General features: G+C 36.9%; 1 pseudogene; it reads right to left on the bottom strand.

Annotated features, from left to right (window-relative positions):
- LOC102728819 (mitochondrial intermediate peptidase-like) overlaps positions 1 to 5,501 on the bottom strand; it is a 66,417-nt pseudogene extending 60,916 nt beyond the window's left edge.
- Positions 5,502 to 5,793: the final 292 nt, after the last annotated feature.

Raw genomic sequence — 5,793 nt, 5'->3', positions numbered from 1 at the left:
CTGATATGAGAAATTCTTAATCTCAGGAAACAAACTGAGGGTTGCTGGAATGGTGGGGGTGGGAGGGATGGTGTGGCTGGGTGATAGACATTGGGGAGGGTATGTGTTATGGCAAGTGCTGTGAATTGTGTAAGATTGTTGAATCACAGACCTGTATCTCTGAAAAAAATAATACATTATATGTTAAAAAAAAGAAGAAGATAGTAGGAAGGGAAAAATGAAGGTGGGGGGAATCAGAGGGGGAGAAGAACCATGAGAGACTATGGACTCTGAGAAACAAACTGAGGGTTCTAGAGGGAAGGGGATGGGGGGGATGGGTTAGCCTGGTAATGAGTATTAAAGAGGGCACGTATTGAATGGAGCACTGGATGTTATATGTAAACAATGAATCATGGAACACTACATCAAAAACTAGTGATGTAATGTATGGTGATTTACATAACATAATAAAATTTTAAAAAAAAAGAAACAATGATCTAGAAATGCAACAAGGAGAAAGAAACAAGGCCAGAAAATCCAAGCTATGTATAAGCTACAAGTTGAAATAATTTTAATGGAAAATGTCTGAGTTTCTCCAACAGATTAGTAAAATAAAACCACACTCCTACTAACACAAGACAATGGTCTTTACTCATTTATTCCATATGAGAAATTGAATTGAAAACATACAGTGACCAAAAGAGCTATTTATAAATAGAATCATTATTTCAAGATAGCACATCCTTATTTCATGAGCCCTCCCTTTAAAAGTACTAGTTAGCAAAATTAAAAACAATTGTCCTCCCTATAGAATCTATTTCAAATAGCTTTTCATGTTAAGAAAAAGAATTAGTCAATTCTCAGTTCATGTTCCAGAAAGAGTTCTCATTTCAATTCAAATCTCAACAGAAAAATATAACTTTCTGAAAATATCATTTCTCTGATGTCATACTTTATTTCACTTGAAAATGTTTGTGTTGAGGGGTGCCTGGGTGGCTCAGTTGGTTAAGCGGCCAACTCTTGGTTTCAGCTCAGGTCATGATCTCAGGGTCCTGGGATCGAGCCCTGCGTGGGGCTCTGCGTTCAGGAGAGGAAAGGGGGTCTGCTTGAGATTCTCTCTGTCCCTCTCCCTTTCCATCTACCCTTTCCCCCCAGTTGCTCATGCTCTTTCTCTCAAATAATTTATTTTTTTAAAAAAGAAAATGTTTGAAAAAAAAAAAAGAAAATGTTTGTGTTGACTTAGATAATTCTGGTGTTGCTTCATAGAAAATTGGATTTGTGCATTAGATGAAAATTATGATGAGGTGTATTACAGAAGGAATTCACTGAAAAAAAAAATTGCTGTATACTGGGAACTGGCATTATCAATCGAAATTGAAAACCAATCCTTTGACCGTGGTTAAAAAAGCAACTTCATCTTGGAAATACTTCAAACTTAGTTGCTAAGAATCAGAAAGAAACAAAATAATGGAAACTTTACTAAAAGAAGTTTCCTGACATTTCAGCACCTGTTCATTTGTTTTACAAATTTGAATGAAATAGGACATTTTTAATTAAAGGATTACCTTGATTCTAGAATCAACATTCTCATTCCTCGAGAGGCTGTCTTGGACGTTGGTGCTCATGCACCGCGGCGGGATCACATCTATTGCCTTTCTCTCCATGAAATTTAATCAATTAATTAAGCTTAAGTTTATTAATTGAATTGGATTATTTATATATATATAGCCACTGTCAGCTTCAGTCAAGAGAAAGGTGAAATTAGGCCACAGAAGAGTTTTTGAGATCCTCCTTACTTTAATGTTAGATTGGTCTTCTGAAACATTGCAGATCCAGATCATTCTGTTTTTTTCTTAACAAATGAGCCTGATGTGCTTATGCTTAATTCTCCTTCTTCCAAATAAGAGGAGGACATGCTTAATTATCCTTCTTCCAAATAAGAGAAGGATTCCAGGGGCGCCTGAGTGGCTCAGTCATTAAGCGTCTGCCTTTAGCTCAGGTCATGATCCCAGGGTCCTGGGATCGAACCCCGCATCGGGCTCCCCGCTCCGCGGGAAGCCTGCTTTTCCCTCTTCCACTCCCCCTGCTTGTGTTCCCTCTCTCTCTGTGTCTCTCTCTGTCAAATAAATAAATAAAATCTTAAAAAAAAAAAAAAAACAAATAAGAGAAGGATTCCAAGTAAGTGGAGGGTGGAAGACTGGTATGAATACCCAAATATCCATCATGTCAGGCATTTACGTAATTGTCTTAGGACCCCTGTGTCCTTTTCTGCAGACTGTGTGTCATCACCTTCTGGAATCTTGCCTCTCACCCACTTCCTAATGTTTCAGTGGAAGTAGCCACATGTATACCGTGAGCCCACTGCTTGGGCACAGGTGATGGGTCTAGGGATGGGCACCTGAATCAAATGACTCCCCAGATTTGGGGTTAGACATTGAAATGCTAGACTCAGTCTGTTTCTCTCTTCAGCAGAGCTGTGAAAATCCGAGCTATGTGATAAAGCCACTTCCTCCCACATGGACTGAGAGACATAGAAAGTAAGTTTGCTCATCACAACTTTAAACTTCTTATTCAAACAACTTTTATTTTGTTATTTGTTTAGTAACATCCGTTTAGAAGTAAGCAAGTGGCCATTTAGATGCAACCAAGTAACATCTGTCTAGAAGTTTATAATGCATAGATACTGATGTAAAATTCAAGTGTAGTCAGTCAGTCTTCAGCGATCAATTCTGCATTGCCCTAGTGGATTTTATAGAATAAATGAAAGAAGTAACATTCTAATACTGACCACCTTGGCGCCACTCAGACAATCACAGACAGGTTTACTGACTGTAAACATTGGTGCCTTCACACCTATGGGTGCCAGCCAGCTCAACATCAATCCTCAGGAGCTGCATTTTTCACCACCTTTACTGAAGAAGAGACAAAAAGGTAATCAGTACTGGTCGGGCTCAGTAATAAACTCTGCTGAGAGAATTTACAAATTATTCAGTGTGAGGTGCTGGGTTTTGTTTCTTCATTTTGAGTTGCACTCCTGCTTTCGAAAAAAGTTGGTTCACTTCATTGAATTGGTGGCATTTATTGCATAAAGCAGTGGTCAATGTATAGAAGGAATAAAAAAAAATAAAGGTGACGTCCTCTTATCTTCAGGGGAGTTTACACTGTAATGAGGGAGACCGATAACTAATTCACCATATATCAGAATGGAATGAACAGTAAGGACATACAAAGAAAACCTCGCACATTTGGTAATGGTGATTTGGTTATATGAAATAATTTAAATTAATCATGACATTTTCTACTGTACTCCTGAAATTAACCAGTCATGTATGATTTGTTGAGCTGTGCAAAAGGTGAGATGTAGAATAAATACATAATAGGGCAAACGGTAGCTTTCTGATTTCTGCCTTTGTGAAACATGCATACTTTATGAAGAGGAACTTTCTAGAACATCAAAGCATACTGTTGAGAGATTTCAATAAAATGGAGTATATGAAACTACTTAGTCTGTTTTGTTAGGAAACTGAATAGGCATTTGCTGCAAAAAATCAGCCACCTAGGAAGCCTGCTGCAGTGAAATTTCGGTGTGTGTTCAGGAAGCCTAATTAGAGTTAATGAGGCTTGATTTCCATTTCATGCTAACATTCTTCAAGAATCTACATTTTTAAACTTTCTAATTCCGCAAGTTTTGCACATTTTTCTCTACTTTGTTTTGTTTTGTTTTTTTTAACACATAATCCATGTTAGAAATTGAGAGTAATAGACAAGGTCATTGCATAATTAATGTCATCATATCTAAGTTAGGAAGAAAACGATTTGTCTGCAAAGTCATTTTTGTTTTTATAATCAATGTATTATTTTTAATCAATGGAAGATGTGCCATTCAATTTTGTCCCCAAAATTAATAGCAGCTGCTATTTACTTATAAATATATAAGACTGAATTTATCATCTTTCCCTTTTCACTGGGAATCTGGAGAATGAGAGGTTCTAGAAAAATGTTCACAAAGAAAATTAAGCCTCTACAGTATTCTGAAACCTGTGTTTATAACTAACAGAGGTACTGTCTTTCCTTCCTCTTTCAAAGGCATGTCCCAGTTTTTTTTTTAATTAATTAATTAATTTATTTATTTATTTATTTGGCTCTGTACCTTATTTAGAAATAGGCTTGGCTAGGACTGACTGAAATTTTCAAGTAATAGTGGCTTATATAAAATATATTTATAGTTATCACTCCTACGAGTCTTGGTAGGAAAACCAGGGCTGGTTTGGATCTTAATGATTTCAGAGGCACAGGGTCCTAGTAGACTAGTGTCGTGCCCTGCAGGCCTGAGTGCTATGATCTGAGATGATAGGATATGAGACCAGACAATTGTATAAAGAAAGAAAAAAAGCAACATTTTTACTTTCTGGCAGGAGCACAGACTGGGGTAACTTGTCAATCTTCACTCTGCTATGTGTTTTTATAATTCTTAGAGCAACTGTAACTTTATTGTGAAAACAGTAGAATTTAATCATTACTATTACCTCCTTAACTCAGTCATTCGCCAAATATTTATTAAATTACTATTGATAGCCCGGTGATGGGCATTAAGGAGGGTACATATTGCATGGAACACTGGGTGTTATACGCAAACAATGAATCATGGAACCCTACATCAAAAACTAATGATGTACTGACTAACATAACATAATTAAATTAAATTAAATTTAATTAAATTTAATTAATTTAATTTAAAAAAAAAAGAAATACAATGCCACAAAGATGAAGAAAAGATCCCCAAGAGGAAGGAAGGTAAGATGGGTGGAAAGGATTGTAAAGTCTACTAGGATATAATGTTACTATGTAAGGGTTTATTCCATTTATGAGAAACAACACACTTTTAGATTTCAGAACAGGAAGACATTTCTTCTAGATGGTATAATTCAGGAAAACATTATGTGACAAGTGTCTTTGTCTAAGTCTCAATAATGGGAAGTGTTTCATAAAAAACAGATTGAGTTCCACTTGCAAAAGGATATAGTAGATTTACTCCCACCAAAACAAGAAATCACCGAATAAACCAAATATAACATAGTTTCCTTTAAAGCCATAGAAGGTTTATGGACACAGAGAAATCTATAAAGACTAAATTCCAGAACGCTGAGCTCTTCCCAAAGGAGTAAGTGGCAGTTTGCTTCCACTCCTGGGCTAGTTGCTGAAGTTGGCCGTAAGCCTGTCAAAAAAGCTTGCCTGAGAACTTTTATTTCTCTAAAAGACAGAAACGAAATAGAGTTCTGAAAAATGTGAAGGCCAGCATTATCAAGTATGGATCTGGAAGAGTCCCAGTTACCAAGAGAGTGATTTTATTACATGGGACTAGAAAAGAAAGATATCCTATGATCTCACAGCCCCACAGTCTCATGGTCTTTTAGTCTCACGGTTTCAAATTTGTGGAGTCCAAAACCTTCGCCTTTTTGCAGTCTCAGTGTCTCACAGTCTAAAGCTCTGAAGTCAAGTAGACTTGAGGTCTCGATCTGCATTGACTGGCACTAGCATCTTATTGGAACAGGAAGCCAGAACACACCCTAAAAGTATTTTGAATACAGAGCAAATGACTGAAAGCAAAGCTGCAACTAAATCCTAGGCTATTTTAACTCCGGTTTAGTTCAGTGATGTTAACACATGGCCACGTGGAAGCTTGAGGGCTGGTCTAAGGATAATTTAATTTTCCTTAGTCCTGACACTCAGATGCCAAGACTCTGGGAGAGGTTATTAAAACTGAAATCCGGGGCCCAGTGAGCTCAAACTTGATTTGCTCAAATAAATCAATTC

Source organism: Leptonychotes weddellii, chromosome 6 (genome assembly GCF_054177405.1).
Source record: "Leptonychotes weddellii isolate Sample4059 chromosome 6, ASM5417740v2, whole genome shotgun sequence".
Classification (NCBI taxonomy): domain Eukaryota; kingdom Metazoa; phylum Chordata; class Mammalia; order Carnivora; family Phocidae; genus Leptonychotes; species Leptonychotes weddellii.
Note: the sequence above shows the minus strand (reverse complement) of the source record. Positions and strands in the feature narration are given on the sequence as shown.